The sequence below is a fragment of the Canis aureus genome, chromosome 16 (genome assembly GCF_053574225.1).
Source record: "Canis aureus isolate CA01 chromosome 16, VMU_Caureus_v.1.0, whole genome shotgun sequence".
Taxonomy (NCBI): Eukaryota; Metazoa; Chordata; class Mammalia; order Carnivora; family Canidae; genus Canis; species Canis aureus.
In genome coordinates, this window is record NC_135626.1 from 6,967,337 (window position 1) to 6,982,809 (window position 15,473).

The following is a 15,473-nucleotide window of genomic DNA, read 5'->3' on the forward strand; positions in this document are numbered from 1 at the left end:
CTTTTTTTTTTTTTTTTTTTCCAGAAAGTCACACTGGATCACAGGGGCCAGAGCCCTTGGTGAGGAGGGGGAGGGGAAGCTAGAGCAGGAGAAGATAAAGATAAGGCGGAGGTTCCCTTCCCTAGACAGTTTCATGGGGGCAGAGGAGAGCCCTGAGTCCCCACAGCTCCCCTACAGCCTGCAGAGGAGGTGGGGTAGCTGAGACCACAGCTCCGGCCTTAGCTCTGGAGAGTAGGCTGGCCTGCCACCAGAGGCTCTGGGCCCCTAAAAAAGTCACCCAGTTGACTCTAGTGGCCTTCCCACCTGCTCCCGGGGACCCCCACTTCCAGCACCAGCCTCCAGGTCTCAGCTGAAAGCCCCAGCTGGCTGCATGCCCTGCTTTGCAGATGAGAGAAGATGCAGGGGAAAACTGAGGTAACTTCAGCCTCATTTGAAACCTTGTCCAGGAGCACGTGCATACGTGAGGCATGTCTGACACACAGCTGCGCCCCAAAGAGCACCCAGCTGGTGCCAGCTTCATCCAGTGCTGCCTGGCCCCCTCCCAGTGGTGCCCACTGCCCAGCAGCCACAGCGGACTGGGATCTCTCTGCACCCTCCAGGGTGAGCACGAAGTGGGCAGACCCAGTCCTAGGAGTTGGAGTTCCCTGATGGAAAAGTGGAAGTGGAAGAGTGGATGGGGGTCAGGTGGCGTGCCTCCTGGTGCAGGAGGAGAGGTGCTCTGTCAGCCTGAGTTTGTTCCTGAGAGGAGGGGCTGGCTCTGAGCCAGCTTCCCCTAAGGGTAGAGGAGAGGTCTCTGGTTTTTCCCTGACAATTGGGGGGCCCCCTTGGGAGTAGGGAGCGAAGGAGGAGCAAACTGAAGGTGAAGCAAAGAACCGGGGGAGAAAAGGAAGGAGAGGAGAGAAGAGAGGCATGCAGGAGTGATAGGGGGGAGGAGGGAAGGAGGCACAGGCTTTCTGTACTCAGTCCTGGCCAGGGGCTGGGTGCCTTTTTCCACCCTGGCCCCCAGCCGTGGGGAAAGACAGTGGAAGGCATTGCTTCTCTTGGACACAGTGTAGAAGGTTTCCAAATTCAGGGTTTTTCTGGGGAGTTCCAAAACAGCTTGTGTCAACTGGGGACACAGCGCCTGGACCGGGCCACTGGCAGCCCCCAAGCAGCTCTGTGGGTAGTGGGCCTCCCCAGCAGCCCCCTGGGGCCCAGCCACCCTCAACAGGAGCCCTGGTGGGGCTTTCCTGAGGTGAGGTTTCCGCATCCCCCCCAGGGCACGCAGGCAACTGAGAACTGAGAAGGCCTTGGGTGTGGGGTCAGGTGGGACTGGATGAGAGCAGCATTGATCCGCCCCAGAGGTGGGCATCTCCTTCCCCTCATCTGGGAGAGACAGAGGGGCTGCAGGCAGAGTTGGGCCAAGCTCACCCAGGGCACCTAGGGCTGCCTCCTACCTTGGAACCCCCGCCCAGCGCCACCTGGAGATGTGCAGTCCATCCAGCTCAATGCTTCTGGCCCACAGGGGGATTTTCTCCAAGGCTTCTGAAAAGTGAAGCAGACGGGACAATATGGAGAGTTCTTGGGGAAGCTGCATGTTTCAGTTTAAAGGATTCTGTGTGTTTGGGATTATATCCTTCTTCCTGGCTTTTGGTGTTAAAACGCCCTTCCTTTTATGAACCAGGGATCATAACTAGAGATTGTTTTATTTTAATGTCCTTACTTGGCAAAATTAAAAGGAGGTAACCCTATACTCATTCCTTAGATTGAAAGCAAATCACTAGTCCATGAAATCCAAATGTTTTATATAGAGTCAAGCATCTCCCCAAGGCCAACTGGGCGCGTTCCAGGGGTGCCCGCTGCCAGGCAGAGTTCCCCTGGAGAGGCAGGCGGGGCGGCAGAGGCGGGGGCACTGTGTGGCCGCCCTGGCCTTCGAGAATCCGTCGGCCCCACTGTCTGGGTCTGGGCCTGCAGAGAGACGGCAGAGGCCAGCTGCCCTGCTCTCTTTCCATATCCTTCTGTCTCTGCCAGGTACCCACTCCCACTGCCACTCAGTGTGGATTCCCGAGTCTTGAAGTCTCCAAAGTGGGAGAGAAGGAACCTCTCGGTGGGCCCAGCCTGTGTCACTGGACCCCTTCCCTAATGGGGCAACTAAACCTCAGAGTGCCGGGACTCTGGACCCCAAGCCAGCAGGCACAGGTCCTGGGCTGTGACCTTGTCCCCTAGTCCTGGGCCTGCCAGGTGTGCTGGCGCCTCGCTGAAGATTTGGACATGCTCAGAAGTGGGTTTTCCTGTGGCTTCTGGAGCTGTTCCTGGGTCCAAAGAAAGTAATGGACACCAAAGAGAGATGAGAAGGGACCCTTATTAAAAATTAGGGGCTAATGGGGAAACTCATGAGTTAGAAAACTGATACATTTTCAAATATGCCAGGATAGCAAGGCTCAAAAAATGTTTTTTAAAATATTTTTTTCTCTTTTATTTTCACAAAGCCACCAGTAGATGTAGCCCATTCTTGCCAATGATTTTCCCAGAGCAGGCGCCCCCGGAACTGGCCTGGAGGCTGTGGCTCCGCTGGTGACTCAGAGCAAACCGGGGTCTCACGTTCCTCCCAAATCAAACGCTGAAGTCTGCGCCGGGCGCTGAGCTATGCCAAGCACGTTAGGAAAATAAACCCTCGTTTGCTGCCTTTGCAGTGACTTACAACAAAAGAAACCACATTAATAACTGAGATTTTCTTTAAAGCATTCCCTCCTGTGGGCAGGGCGGAAACAGGGATGCGGACACACTGGGAAAATAAACAAAGCCCCTGGAGCCAGGCAGGAGAGGCCCCCCGGCCTGGGAGCACCCCACCCCCTAGCCTTTGCAGGGCTGGTACCTGTTTCAGAGACCTCAGGACCAAGCGATACACTTCCCAGAGGGTCAGGGCAGCCTGGTGCTCGGAAGCTGAGGCACAGGCTGGAGCCCCTGGGCAGGGGAGGCTGGGGAACCCTTCTCGGAGCTGCTCCTCCAGACACATCTGCTAATGCAGGGACAGGAAGCCGAGGGTGAACCTGGTTTGAGGTGTGGACCTGCCCCTTCCCCTTGCCAGTGATGGGCGAGAAGGGCCCAGTGTCTGAGTAGAGGACTCGAAGGGACCATTGAGTTCTAGGATCGGCAGACTTGCCTTCAGGTTCTAAAATGTTTATTCTAAAATATGCCCAATGGAAGATTTCCCACTTTCACCATTTTTAAGTGCATCGTTCAGGGGCACAAAGCACCTTCACGCTATTGTGCAACCCTCAGTACCGTCTGTCTCCAGGACTTTTTCATCTTGCCAGAGTAGAGTTCTGTACCCGTGAAGCCCTGACTCTGCATCCCCCTCCCTCCACGCAGCACCCAGCGCTCTCCTCTCTGTCCTTATGAAGCCAACGACTCTAGGGACCTCGTGTAAGGGGAAGCTCACAACATTTGTCCTTTGGTGTCTGGCTGATTTCACTCGGCGTGACATCTTCCAGGTTCCTCCACGTGGCAGCAGGTGTGAGAAGCTCCTTCCTTTTGAAGGCTGAGTAATATTCCAGGGAGCATGTGTGCGTGTGTGTGTGCATGTGTGCATACGCATGTGTGCCATGTTTCGACTGTAATTCATCTGCCAATGGACATTTGGGTGTTTCCACCTTCTGGCAGTTGTGACTAATGCTGCTGTGAATGTGGGCGTGCAAATACCTCTTCAAACCCCTGCTTTCTCTTCCCTGGGGTTTATACCCAGAAGTGGAACTGCTGGGTCATGCAGTAATTCTATGTTTAGTTTTTTTGAGGACCTGTCGCACTGTTCTCCGCAGCTGACCTCAGGACTCAGCCGCCTCCCTCCCCAGCTTGCTGTGATAGGTGGCAGCGCAGCCCGTGGGGCGGAAGCCAGTGACCCGGACAGGAGCTGGGCTGGTGCAGGGCAGACAGAAGGGTTTCGCCAGAGCTGTGCCTCTTCAGAGCGAGCCCAGAGCGAGCCTTTCTTCCCTCTTCCCCTTGCTTTCCCTGCCTCCATTTCTGGGGGGCTGGGGGGCAGAGCCATCTGCTGTGGGCCCTGGCTCTTGCTGCCCCCTCCGTGTGTGACCTTGAGCATGTCACATCCCTTCTCTGGGCTCAGTTGCCACCTGAACAATGGGAGGCAGGACACAGATGTTCAGAGAGGCCCCCTCCTGTCCTTCATTGTGATTTGATCCAGGCTGGGAGAATGCCCCCTGGGAACGTGGAGTCCCCGGGGTCTGGGTCCTGGCAGGGCCTAGAGAGGGCAGCCCTTGGCACATGCCCTGCGCAGGAAGAGAGGAGGAGGTTGAGTGAGAGGCTGAGGAGCCAGGCCCAGGAGCTGAGAGCCCAGGGAAATTCAGTTTGAGAGCTGCTGGGCCTACCAGGGTGGCTGGTGGGAGGGCTGCTTCTCTGGCTTTTTGTCAGCAGGGTGGGTTCTTGCTTTGGTGCATTGTTCTCAGCTCCAGGGTGGTCTCATGCCTCTAGTAGATCATCTGCGTGGAGCTTGAGGGTGTGGCACAGGAACCTTGGACCAGCTAGTGCCCCACGAGGGCCCTGCCCCATGGGCAGAAGTTCAACAGGGCTGGAGGTGTTCCCTCCCAGAAGACTCTGGAAAAGTAGCTTTGGAGCCGTAGCGATAATGCCGGTTTGCACGGTGCACGCGAGGCCCAGAAAGCATCCCGAGGCTCAGCGTTGGTATCCATGAGATGGGACCACGGACAGCGATGTCTCTGTTATAAGCGAGCTGAGCCCTCGCGTGGGAGATGGCACGCAGCAGGTGCTCAGTAAAGGGGCTCCGTTATAGTTCATTGAGATGTTCACAGCAACCCTGTGCATCAGGCGGGGCTAGTGATTTGCCATCCCTATTTTTTGGAGGCCCAGAGAGGCAAAGCAACCTGCCCAAGGTCTCCCCGCTAGGAAGGGAGGCGTGGGATTTGTTTGGGGAACTAAAGGGGGCAAAGAGGCAGGAGGGGATAGGTCTTGAGGGCTGCACACAGTGGGGCCATTGGGTCAGTTGTGCCATGTTCAGGGTTTCTAAATAGGTAAAGACAAGAAGGAGGGGTTGTGGTGGCTTGTCCTGAGCAGGAATGTGAGGTCAAATGGACGAGGCAAAACAGTGCCTGGCCCTAGGTGGAAGTGAGTCTTGGGGGTGACTTAAGGGGGAGCCGGTGGGTCCCCTGAACACATCCTACAAATGGCACGTCAGCGTTGGGACCTGGCCAGGAGCTGTGGTGGGGTTGGAGGCTGTGGGAGTTGAGAGGGACGTGCCAGTGACGTGAGAGTGGCCAGCGGCCCTCACAGGCATGTTCGCCGAGTGCTCACTGTGCGCCACTCAGGGCGCCACTTGCCTCACCCCTGTTGTCATCCCACCGTGGAAGTGGGTCCTTTTATCATCCCCGTTTTATGCGGGTGGGGAAACAAACCACTTGCCAAGGTCACATCTTCCTGTGAATGTAGGGTTCCAGCCCCGGTCTGTCCTGCTCCGGCCCCTGTTCTCTGCCACTACTGGAAGCCATCCCTAGAGCCCCTGGGATGCTGGGTGGTCTGGCCGGGGATGCCCCCCACCCCTGGGCAGGTGTGGGCTGCACTCAGTGGAGGGGTCCCTTGGGTCACAGGCCTGTGGGAGATGGTCAGGCCTGGCAGTGTTGGGGGCTGCCCAGCTTGGGTTTGGGAAGGTGGGAAGTAAGTGGGGGGTCCTCTACCCCTCCCACCCACAAACATCTAGAATGACCTGCCTCACTTACGCAGGCCTGTCTCCAGTCTCCTGGACCCAGGAGAGCAGTGGAAGGTCCCTGACCCTGAGGAACATCTATAGGATGGCTCCCTTCCCAGGCTAGCCCAGCCCCCTTGCTCACTCACTCACTCACTCACTCAATCCTTCCCAGGCTAGCCCAGCCCCCTTGCTCACTCACTTACTCCTTCCCAGGCTGGCCCAGCCCCCTTGCTTGCTCACTCGCTCACTCACTCACTCACTCCTTCCCAGGCTAGCCCAGCTCCCTTGCTCACTCACTCACTCACTCACTCCTTCCCAGGCTGGCCCAGCCCCCTTGCTCACTCACTCACTCACTCACTCACTCCTTCCCAGGCTGGCCCAGCCCCCTTGCTCACTCACTCACTCACTCACTCACTCCTTCCCAGGCTAGCCCAGCTCCCTTGCTCACTCACTCACTACTTCCCAGGCTAGCCCAGGCCCCTTGCTCACTCACTCACTCCATTATCCTTTCCTGAGTACTAACTATGTGTCAGGCCTTGAGGTCCTGCCGCCTGCCTAGACTTTAAGATTTGAGGTTTCCAGGGGCTGAGAGGGACTAGCACGAAGTTGCCCAGAAAAGCCATGTACTCACAACAACCACCGTCCTGCTGCCTCCGGTCCTTTTATCCAAGAGAAAAACCTGCAGCATCTCAGGGGAAAGACTGATCCCCAAAACTGACCTTATCTAGCTTTAAAAAGTCACAAATTGCCCCTATTTTTCTCATTTTGAGGTAGTCAGTGAAGACCTACATGGGCTGGCATTTGGGAACCACATGGCAGACTCGTTTTCCCAGACACACAACCAGAGATGCACCCTCATGCACACACACTCATGCACACGCTCACCTCCCAGTCACACAAACCTATTCTCTCACACACACAATCACACTCACATTCAAACCTGCTCACAACTCACACATCCCAATCACACATGCCCTCTCACGTACACACAACTCACTCACCCACACACAAACTAGCACACATGCACACACACAAACCCTTTCACCCCCCCCAACTCCACTCACACACAGAACCCCACTCACACATTCACATACAAACCTAGTCACTTGCATACACACACCCCTTCATCAACACACACTCACATGCACCTGCACACACTCACACTCAAACCCAAACCCACACACTCACACCTCCTTGTGAGAGCTCCAGTCTGGCCCACATGACCAAGTCCAGGCTCTTAGTGGGTAGGGCGGCTGCAGGCGGCCAGTGAGCAGTGAGCAGCCATAAGGCTCTGGAACAGGCCAAGGGTTAAGTGCCTTTTGTGAGGTGGTGAGTAGGAGAGCACCCTGGGAGCTTCCTGTTTAGACAGGGAGGAAAGTTATGCGTCCAGCTCCCAAGCTGAGCAGTCAGGATGCTCCCGGGGCTAAGCAGGGGCACGTGGAGCCAGGGGCATGTGGCAAGGTGCTCCTCACCCAGGGGCTGCTGCCCAGAAGAGTCCATGGCCTCCCTGGGAACGTGGGCCTGCTGGTGGCAGCGGGGGCAGGGCCCACCCTGGCCAGAGCCCAGGAGTCAGGGCACCACAAGATGTCCTGACCACGAGGTCACTAAACCACTCTGATGCTCTCAGTGCCCCTTGCTCTGTGTCCCTTCCACATCTGGGAAGCTGCCTGGCCCCAGCCTGGCTCCGAGGGGCCACTGCGATGACAGGTGCCGTCCACATGGGGTACTTTACAGCCGGTGATATCTTTTATTGCATCCTAAAAGATGAAGCAGGCTCTGCATTATTTTTGGTCCCTCCTGTGATCCATTCTGCTTTTCTGTCATGGAAGGGGCTGCTGGAAAAAAAAAAAAAAAAAAAAGGAAGGGGCTGCTGGGACCTTCGGGTTTGAGGGACAGTGGGTGCACGGAGTTCTAGAGAAGCGCGGGCCTGGCGGCCAAGAGGTGGACAGGGGCCGCTGGGCATACTGTGGGCGCTAGGGAAGGTCCTTGGTGCGGGGCAGTGAAAAGGCAGGGAGACCTGGAGGCTTCCACAGAGGCCTCTTCCACCCCAGAGCTGAGCCAGCACCTGGGTTGCTGGAGCCTGACCAGGTGAAGGTGTGTCACCTCTGTGAGATGGCTGCCCAGGAGGCAGTAGGTGGGGCCCCAGCCATGGCCTCTCGCTGGTCTCAGGGGGTTTGGACCATCTGTTTGTCAACAATTTCTGGTGGTCCCAGAAATCACTGCATTCAAATCACTCTGGCAGCTGGTTGAAATGCATGTTCTTTTTAAATTAATTTTATTTGAATATTTAAATATTTATTTATTTATTTGAGATGCATGTTCTTAGGCTCTGCTGCAACCCATGGAATGACACTCCATGGGGCCTGGGCTGGGGCATCTGCATTTACCAGGTCCTTTCTGGGCATTGCAGGGTGAGCATCTCTGCACTCTCAAAGGCCCTTTCTACCAACTCTGCTCCTCTACCACCTTCCTTGGCTTGAGTGGAAGATGGTACTCGTGGGGGGTGGAGAGGCCAGGTGGAGCCTCCGTGGGAAGCCAAGGAAGCACCTGAAAGGGTCCAGTGTCCAGGAGGGCAGGGAGCTGCCGGGCGTCCCCAGAGACCTGACCTCAGGCTAGGAGAAAGCCATTGCTGTGGACCATCCACAGCATTCTTTGAGCACCTACTGAATACCACCAGCCCAAGGCGGCTCTCGGGGTTGGAGGGGGGCGGGGATGTGGCCACAGGGGAAGGCTTCGGTCTCCCTCTCAGGCATCCTGACTCCCTCCAGCTGTCAGCAGGGGGGCACGGGGTGGGGGGTCAGAAGCCTCTGCTGAGCTGGGCTCCCCGCCACTCCATCCCTGTGAAGGTCCCCTGCCCACCTGCTGCTCTCTGGCGGGGGGGGGGGGGGGGGGGGGGGGCCCAGGGATAGCCCCTGCTCTGGCCCCAGGTACTGTACGCCACCCGCTCCCCCTCCCCATCCATCCCCCCGTCTTGCCGTGGGCGCAGACGTTTCCACACCAGAGATGGCGTTATTAAAAGTGACATTTAACCAGAGCTGGAATTACCACGCGGATGGCTGCAACCCGCCGAATCAAAGCGGGAGCCGCCGGGCGTGCCTGGCAGGGCCCGGGCCTCTCCTCCACCGCCCGGGGAGGGCCGCCTCCCGTATAAACCCCCGCAGAACCCGAGGTCTTGAAAGCCAGTGCACCTCCTTTCATTAGACTAACAAATAACACGTAACAGAAAACATCTGTTAACAGCAGCCCCTAATGCTCTCAAGATGGGGCCACAGGCAGCCGGTCCAGCTAGCGGGGCGGCAGGGGGCCTGGGTTCTGGCCGCCCCCTCCCAGGGTGGGTGTGGGCCCCGGGGAAGAGCCCGGCACCTCGCCCCCGGCCCTCCGGGGCCTCCTGGCCACCCCCTACCCAATGGAAGCTGGGGACCCCCTCCTCCCATCCCATTCTCTTCTTGCTGATGACAAGGAGTCATCCGAGGGTCTGTTTGCATGGAGACAGGGCACTGCAGTCCTCTACACCAGCCGTGTCGCCCAGGCAGGTTTCTTCCTCTCTCTCAGCGCCTTGTTGGCCAGTGAGTGAGGAGAAGACCGTGCCTCCGTGCGGGGTGGCTTTACAGATTTGGGGAGAGGCTGAAGCAGAGTGCAAGTGGATGCTGGAGTGATGCTTAGCAAGGGCATCTCCAGTTATGATGACAGTTGGAGAAACAGAGGCTAAGAGAAGTTGAGTAACTTGCCCAAGTTACATGGTGGGTGGAGAAGCGAGGTTTGCTTGTTTGTTTTATTTATTTATTAAGATTTTATTTATTTATTCTTGAGAGACACGGAAAAAAAGGCAGAGACACAGGCAGAGGGAGAAGCAGGCTCCCTGCAAGGAGCCTGATGCAGGACTCGATCCCAGGACCCCGGGATCATGACCTGAGCCAAAGGCAGATGCTCAACCAGTGAGCCACCCAGGTGCCCCAAGAAGTCTACCTCCTTTTCAAGACCCTGCGATGCAGAGTGAAAGGCACAATGCCCAGCACCTTGGGCATCCTGCTGCAGTCCCCTCCCTGCAGCTGATGGCGGAGGACCAGCTCATCCCCGAGCACAGGCTGAGCCTGCCCTCCCTGAGGCCCCGCATCCCCTCCCAGCCCCACCACTTGCCCCATGGGCTTGGAAGCCAGAGAGGCCTCTAGATGCCACGTCTTCCCAGATGGGGGCCGGGAGACCTTGCTGCCTCTCCGGGACCTTGAGCACCATCCTCTGGCCCCAGACCCAGAAGAGAAAAGGCTGCCTCCCACACCAGGGAAGGGCCGTCCAGAAAAACATCCCAACAGTGGGAGAAAAGACAACTTGGCACTGTGTCCCCTGTTTCCCCTTGTGGTAAAGCTACAGAGAACAGGCCTTTTGCCTTCCCCCGAGAGACTTCTAAACTCCATACCTCCCCAGGCCCCTTCCAAGAGACACCTTGCTTTGGAGTTCCAAGAACACTGGATGGGATTCATTAATTAGCCCATTCATTCAGGGCACATGTGTGTTTTGAGACATCGTGCTGGGAAAACCCCAGGGGACAGGCGAAGCCTGCTCCCTCACCAGGGACTGGAGCATGCTACCTGTGGTTCTGTCCAGCCTTTCACATCTGCCTGGCTTCCAGCTTGGCATCTCACAGAAAAGGAAACTGAGACTCAGAAGGGCAAAGTGACTGCCCAAAGCCACAGAGGACACGTGCAGTGATCCCCAGAGTCTAGGGACAAGGCTGGCCACTCCATGCTGGGACCCCAGGTAACCAAGGAGCTGCAGCCATCTCTTGTTGGAAGCAGCCCAGGCCCTGCCAGGAAGGGACTGTTCTTCCCATCTCCTACCTGGAAACCTCTGCAGTGCCCTGAGGAAGGCACTGCTTTTCCAGGGACACCTTGGTGCAGAGCCTGCCCCATAGCAGTCAGGCAGGAGGACCCTGGGCTGTGCTGTGATGGAGAGACTGGGGCTGGGCTGGGCTGGGGCTGGGGGTGGGGTGGGGGGGGGAACAGGGAGGGACCCTAGCCTTTGGGAATCTCGTGTTTCCAAGAGACATCGTGTTTTAATTGGAAGGCCAGCCTCTCCTGCAGAGCCAGCTGCCCTGCCACGACAACCCCAGGCGGGGAGAGTGTCAGGGCTTGAAGCGGGAAATTGTTGGAGACAAGAAGGACTGCTCTGGTTTCACCGGGAAGGAATAAAGGAAAGGCGAAGATCTAACGTGGCTGAAAGCGAGGTCATTGTTTCAGGCAACTGTTGCTGTTGTGGTGAACTCAGGTCTGGGCTGAGCAGTGCTCTCGAGACAGCGGCCTTTTCAAGGGCCTGATTTCTCTCAGGGGAGGAAGAATGAGGGAGGCATCCTACAAATGCTTCCCTCCTTCCTTCCTGCCACAAATATTTGCTGAGCACCTACTCCATGGCAGGTGTGGGCTGGATACTGGGATCCCGGTAGGGATCAAGGGAAGTGTGGTCCCTGCCATGAAGGAGACGCCCCGGCTGCTATGAGAACAGAGAATCAGACCCCCTACGTGGTCTGGAAGTTCAGGGAAGGCTTCCTGGAGGAAGCCGAATTTCAGATGGGACCTAAAGGGTGAGTGGAGTTGACCAAAAGAAGAGGTTGGGAAGGGTGCTTCAGGTGGCCGGAAGAGCAGATACAGAGGTTCAGAGGTGAGAAAGAGATTGGCTGTTCCAGGAGCGGAGGAAGGAGCACCGTGGGAGTGATCCAGTGAGCAAGGCCTGGTCTAAGACTTGTCATTGTTGTATTAAGAGCTGTGGGAGCACTTTCTACTTGTCTGTGGGTGTCTGGAGTGTGCAGAGCATCTAGGCCTTCCCGGTAGCTGCCTCGGTGAGCCAGTATTCCCTGTTTTGTGGGAAATGAGTGGCTAACTTGGGAATAGCAGGAGTCCTGGCTACCCAGAGCCTCCAGGGTGCCCCTTTCTCCAAAGGAGCTGATCACAAGCCCCAGCTGGCTGCCCTGGGTCCAGTGGCCCTGAGATCCGAGATCCCAAGTTGGGGAGGAGAGGCTCCAGGAGCTGTTCAGAACCAGAGACGGGACAGGTCCTATTACCAGCATGGGGCTCACTAACCTGCCATCTGCCAGATGGATCCAACACTAGGGCTTCGTGCCACAGGGGACACAATGACCCTGAGATGGAAGCTTCCTTAGCAGACCTGCAAACTAGGCGAGGAAGGCTGCCCCAGGCCATCTGACTACAAATCCTGCATCCCGAGAGGGATGGAGGGAACGTGGGATGCTTGTGGCTGAGTCAGGGCAGTGGAGCTGGCTGACGTGTGGGTGTGTTCACCTTCAGCATCATCATCACTGAAATCCCAAAAGTCAGAACCTTTTATTGTGCAGCTAGTATGTGCTAAACCCTCCGTGGTTCATCTCATTCATTCCTCCCAGATCCTCTAGGAGGTCGGTAGTCTTCTGGCCCTGTTCTCCAGACACGGAGGCTGAGGCTCTGAAAGATAGACTGTGTATTGAGAACATGGGGGTGCCAGGTCTGAGGCCCTTGTCCTTGGCATGTTCCCCAGCCTGGCTGGCCCAGAGCCTCACTCAAGCCTCACCCAGCCTCTCCAGGCTTGCTTAGGAAGGGATGGGCAAGGGGTGCCATGGTGCTGGAGCAGAGGCTCCAGCTTGACCCAGGCAGGTGGGCTGGGAGCCTGGAACAGGGGCAGCCTCCCTGGTCCCCTGTGTAGCTCGATGGTGACCCTGGTATAGAAACAGAGGGCTGGCCCCAGAGAGTTCCAGTGAGCCCCCCGTCTCCTCAGGGGCAGGACATGCTGCTGATAGGGCCTGGCATGGCTGTGGGATTCTGGCACCAACCTCACCCCGATTTCTGATGATCTTGGGAAAGTGTCTTATTTCCTTGGCCTCAAGTCCTGCATCTGCAAAATGGGTGTCATGATAGCACCCAGGGCATGGGTTGTTCAGAGGAGTTGATGAAACGAGGCAGACAGGGGCTCGGTGCTATGCCCACCTGGCCAATCTGTTTTCTCTTTTACTCTCTCTGATGCTTGGGAGTAGGAGGCAGATGCACAGCTTAGCACCTCCAAGCCCTCTCACAGGTGGAAAAACCAAGGAGGGTGAGGTTTCCTAAGGCCCCGCAGGAAAAGGAGCTGAGATTAGGACCAGAGCTCTGGGTCCCAGGAACTAGCTCTAGTGGCCTTTGCTGGTACCTAACTATGCTTTCCAAAGAGAGGACAGATTATCTAGCACTGGGCACCCCCACCACCACCACCACACACACACACACACACACACACACAAATGACCCTGCCTGGTGACCTAGGGTCCCCTGGAAGGACAGCATTGATTTGCTGCTGCCCCAGCCTGGCTGGTACAGACTGCTACTCCCATGCAGAATGAGCATCTTGCTTTATTTTCCACCGCACAAATTGTAACCATGTATAATTTCATGACAAATACTGCCTATAAAACACAACACAACTATTTTTATAATGTGGCATTTGAGGTTAAAAATTCAAATTAGAGATTAATTGCAACTTCTAGAAGGTCTGCGGATAAGATGGTGGCTCGGGGAGAAAGGCTGAGATATTCAGATATGCTCCCTCAGGGATTACAGATGGGTTCTTGCCACATAGCCAGAACACGTGTGTGTATGCGTGCGCGTGTGCACGCGCGCGCACACACACACACACACACACACACACACACACACATATGCATACTCAACTGATCCCCAGGCTCCAGCAGAGCTGGTTTCGACATGGTGTTTGCACTCATGGGAAAGCTGCTCTTGATGCTGGCTTCTTTCTCTGCCCATGACCCCAAAGTCCAAGCGGCCATCCGAAGCAGATTCCATGTTGATCAAGCAGCCCTGGGTTTGTAGAGGCAGATGGCAGAGGGAAATGCACAGAGCTTGGGGCGCCAAGAAAATAAGTTAAGGTATCAGGTTTACCTCTACCGGTGCCAGGCTCTCAGCTTCTCCCGAAACCCTCCCCGCCTCCATCTCTCAAAAACCAGAACCAGATGGAAATCTAAGTGAATAGTGGGTCCGTGGACAGGGCAGACGGCATGGGAGGGAGTCCCAGGCAGAGAGGAGGGGGAAAAGCCGAGCAAGCCCTATTCCAAAGAGGCCAGGGGTGGGGTGTATCTCCTTTGGCACCCAGGGGCCAGCCCAGAGCCCCCACAGTAGAACCTCGGGGTTCTGGAGAGCTCCCTAGCAGCTTCTTGGGCTCCGCAGATCATGGTGAATGTTCGCTGCTTTCTTCAAACTGGGGTCCTCTGCGCAACAGGTTTTCATCTCTACCTTCCCCTGGTACAGGCGGGTCGAGGAGGAGGAGGAGGCCTGGCCCCCGTGAGGGAGGCAGCAGTTCTGAGGAGTTCATAGCCAAGGGCTGGGTCCTGGTGGCCTTGTGTGTCTAGAGGGCCCCAGGGAGAGGAGGTCCAGAGTGGGGCTGGTGAGTCAGACCAGGCCCAAGTGGCTCCCTTAGGGCACCTAAGTCCCACATCAGTTTCTTCATCTGCAAAGGAAGGGTAATGACAAGTGGGTCGTGAGGACGCAGAAGGAGGAAGCACTTGGTGAATGTTACTGGCACATGGCCAGCTGCTGCCTCATCACTGCCCATGTGGGTCCCTAGGGTCCCTGCCTCACCCCTGGCAGCTGCTGATCCCTAGGGTCCCTCCTCTCCCCAGCAAGAGACAGAAACTGTCCCAGCCCAAATCAGCTCCGTATTAAGGGGACAACTCTCCCTCCACCCTGAGCCCCTCTAGGGACTGGGCAGGTGAATGGGCTTGTTTATCCCCACTGTCTGCTGGCACTTCGGGGCAGGGTGGAGGGGAGGGGGCGCAAGCAAAGTGTCCACCCCGCTCTCAGCAGGGGCCGTGTCCACCCAGGGGGACTGCTCGGCCGTCCGCAGTGCTACCCAGCCGTGGACACGGCACCACCAGGAGCCTGGGCCTGCACAGCAGGTCAGGTCAGGAGCAGCCCGGGGGCAGGGGGAGGGTGAGAGCTTCCAGCCCGCAGTGAAGACCTCAGCCCATTACCTGCATTCCCCCCTCCACCTGCCTGTCCCTGCCACTCCCCATTATCACCACTTCTGTGGGTGAAGTCACTGTCCACAGGGACCCCTGTGGCACCCCCCTTCGTACCATGACAGATCATCCCCCTGAGGAGGCTCCCACTTGGGCCTAAGCCCGGGGCACAGTCTCTCCCTGACAATCTTTACAGACACCTACCAACATTCCCATTTTACAGGTGAGAAGTAGAGGTTCCCCTACTCAACAGATATTTCTTGAGCCCTGAACCAAATGCAGGCACCAGGCGGAAACCACCCATCAGCCTTTAGGAGCTTCCGGATAACGGGAGGTAGGGAATTGGCTGGTAATGACCCAGACAGGTGATGAATTGCAGTGCCGGTAAATTCCACCAAGTTTTGATGCACGGGGGCCCCTCTCGGGCTCAGAGACAGGAGCTGCCATTCCCAGGTTGCACAGCCAGCACCTGGCAGAGGTGGAGTGGGACCCCGGAGCCCTCTCATCCTTGCTCTCCCCATGGTGCTGCGCTGTGGCTGACGAGAGCCCCTCTGAACAGGCTGCAAAGAGCCACACCCCAGATGCATGGGACAGGGGCCCACGACACGCAGCACACAGGGCAGGGGCAAGGCTGGGGGCAGAGGAGACAGAGTTCCAGAGGTGGGGCCCTCTGGTGCTGTACTTGGGGGGAGGGGGTGGCCCCCATCGGGAGCACATGGCTCTAGTTCTGCCAGGGTAAGGACGGAGGTCCGGATGTAGGAGAGGCTCCAGCTGTGTGCTTGTCAGCACTGTCAC

At 57.0% G+C, this 15,473-nt stretch overlaps 1 protein-coding gene across 1 annotated transcript in view; it reads left to right on the plus strand.

Moving 5' to 3' along the window:
* The window catches only part of PRRX2 (paired related homeobox 2), a 47,931-nt gene that overhangs the window by 1,604 nt on the left and 30,854 nt on the right, over nt 1-15,473 (plus strand). The window lies entirely within an intron of this gene.